This window comes from Equus quagga, chromosome 2 (genome assembly GCF_021613505.1).
Source record: "Equus quagga isolate Etosha38 chromosome 2, UCLA_HA_Equagga_1.0, whole genome shotgun sequence".
Classification (NCBI taxonomy): domain Eukaryota; kingdom Metazoa; phylum Chordata; class Mammalia; order Perissodactyla; family Equidae; genus Equus; species Equus quagga.
This window is the reverse complement of record NC_060268.1, coordinates 30,738,217-30,741,188: the sequence shown is the minus strand read 5'-3', so window position 1 is coordinate 30,741,188 and position 2,972 is coordinate 30,738,217. Positions and strand designations below refer to the sequence as shown.

General features: G+C 36.9%; 1 pseudogene; it reads left to right on the top strand.

The window, feature by feature from the left end:
* The first annotated feature begins 892 nt into the window (after positions 1-892).
* Positions 893-2,736, top strand: LOC124235115 (olfactory receptor 4S2-like; annotated as a pseudogene).
* The last annotated feature ends 236 nt before the right edge of the window (positions 2,737-2,972 follow it).

Below are 2,972 nucleotides of genomic sequence, written 5' to 3'. Positions count from 1 at the left end.
ATTAGCTACTATTAATAGTATCTCTTTAATGGAAATGGCGGATACTATAGTTTATTATTTCAGAAATAAAATTATGTATAAATTTTAATATTTTATATTTTTCATCTATATAATTTTTGTATAATAGCTGAATAAATCAAATTGCAAATTCTGTTTAATAAAATGATCCCACTTCATAGATTCAAATTGTAAAGTAAAACACTTCATAAATGCAAAAAAAGGCACATAGAGGATCCCATTTTATTTTTGTAATAGCTTTGTGAGGTAGAAAATTTTATCATCCATCTTTTATAGATGAGAAAACTGAGATTCAGAGTGAATATAGACTAATTTACCTAAAGTTATCCAGTTGATGAGGTGCTCAGGCTGTAATCACTCAGCTTCTGGCCAGTGCTCTTTACACTATCCACACAGAAAAGAGGTATTTCTAGTAGAGAAGAAGGATAGCTAATAATTCTTCAGAAAATCCCTTTTTATTCCAAGGAACTTCTTTAGACTTTGTTTCCTGATTCTTCTCTTTCAAGAATTCTTCCCTGATTATTTTTATCCAATATTTTTCTCTATATGCCTTAAGCATTTCTGTATATAGTTTGTAAAATGGTATCAGACATTTATTTTTTAAGTACCATTTATAGCATTATCATTTTGGGAAATTTTATTCCTAATTCTTAACTATGATTTCAGGGAAGAGGGCTTTTTCAAGGCAAATGGACTGAGGGTAATAGGATACTTAATCATTTTTAAACTTTTCTACTCTTTAGAGCAACATAGGAAAAAAGTATTTCTCGGTATCGTTTGACCTTTCGTCAGGTATTCTTCGTGGACAAGCAAAGTGGAATTTTCACATGCAGCCTGAGGCTTAGGACTGAAATTCCCCCAGTGATTTATAAGCATGGGTTTTGGTAAGCAGGAGGCCACTGTATATGTTGTTCTCAGTCACTAAAAATGGTTTAATTTCTAATTGTTTTGAAACTTCCGATCTAATTTAGGAACTGGAAACTGAACCTGCTTTACTCAAGTAGAACATTATTCTTCTATAGTTGATCTGTGTATATTATATTAAAAAGATTCATCTGAGAATTTTGACAGCAGATTTCTGATTCTGACTTCTTGCTTTTATCTTCGGTCTCAAAAATTAATTTATTTATTTAATAATTAATTCAAGTTTTTTCATTCCAAAAAGAATTTCTGACAAGAGAGAGAGGGAGGGAGGGAGAGATAATAGAGATACAATTAGGGAAAAACGTTAAATCTAATAGAAAAAACCTCAATCTGGATTCTTGTGTGGGAGAAAGGAACTATAGATCTAAGTGTAACAGAAAATCAAATGTGAGTCAATAATGTAGTAAGAAAATTAATAATGAGAAAAATATTAATTAACTGTAGTCAAGAAATAGGAAGAATTTCCTCTACTATATTTAGCATCACTTTTTTTTTTTTTTTTGAGGAAGATTAGCCTTGAGCTAACATCTGCCACAAATCCTCCTCTTTTTGCTGAGGAAGACTGGCCCTGAACTAACATCTGTGCCCATCTTCCTCTGTTTTATAAGTGGGACACCTGCTGCAGAATGGCTTGAAAAGCAGTGCCATGTCTGCACCGGGATCCAAACCTGCAAACCCCGGGCTGCCAAAGCAGAACAGGCAAATTTAACTGTTGCACCACCAGGCCAGGCCCTAGCATCACTTATATATGTTAATAAGGCTGCTCCTGTTAGACTTTACCATGCTTACAATGGTTTTTAACATTTATTTATTTTTACAGGGAATCAGAGCCACTCAACCAGTCCTGCCTGGGTCCCCATGGAAGTGGTCAAAAATGTCACTGAGTTTATATTCCTAGGACTTTCCCAAGATGCCAGAATCCAACAGATTTTCTTTGCCCTTTCCTCCTCTTCTACCTTGTGATTGTCGTAGGAAATCTGTTTATTTTGCTTATGGTCTTTTCTGATCCCCAGTGCCACACACCCATGTACTTCTACCTCAGTAGCCTGTCATTAGTGGACATGGCCTATTCCTCAGCGACAGCGCCCAAGATGATCGAAGACTATTTCTGAGAAAAAGACTATTTCCTACTGGGGCTGTGTAACTCAGATGTTTACCTTCCACTTTTTTGGTTGTGCTGAGATTTTTGTTTTGACTGTCATGGCTTTTGACGGTTATGCCGCCATCTGCCAACCTCTTCGTTATACCACCATCATGAGTGCCAATGCTTGTATTGTGCTGGCATCACTGTCCTGGTCAGGAGCCCTGGGTCATTCCTTTTTTCAGACCCTCCTGACCTTTCAGCTGCCTTTCTGCAATGCTCGGGTCATTGACCACTACTTTTGTGATGTCCACCCAGTCCTAAAACTTGCCTGTGCTGATACAACCCTAGTAAATATGTTGGTGATTGCCGATACCTGTCTTATCTCTCTGGAGTGTTTCCTCATTCTTCTGGCCTCCTACACAGCTACTCTATTTAATCTTCAGAAGAGGTCTGCAGAGAGTTGTCACAAGGCTCTCTCTACCTGTGGATCTTATCTGATTGAAGTAACTTTCTTCTTGGTCCCTTGTATCTTTATTTATCTCCATCCGTCCACTACTTTCCCACTGGATAAGGTTGTGTCTGTGTTCTATACTACCATCACTCCAATGCTAAACCCATTCAGCTATAGTCTCAGAAATGAGGACGTAAAGAATGCCATGAAATGACTATGGAGTTGCAAGCTCTCCTTGAAGGAAAAGCAGAAGTGTTAATTTGTCAGAAATGCAGTCAGAGAATTAGCTGATACCTTCAGTGGTCTCTACCTTATTAATAACTTTAAGGAATAATCTCTAAATTCAACTATCTTGTACCTTTCATTTAACAGGGAATAATTTGAGGCTATTTCATTTCTCTACCTTTAGGTGGACTAAACTTAAGCCATCCATACTGGCAAGATTTTTCCCCTCTTGCTTCTATAGTAGGAGAGTAAGCACTCCTACTCAGTATC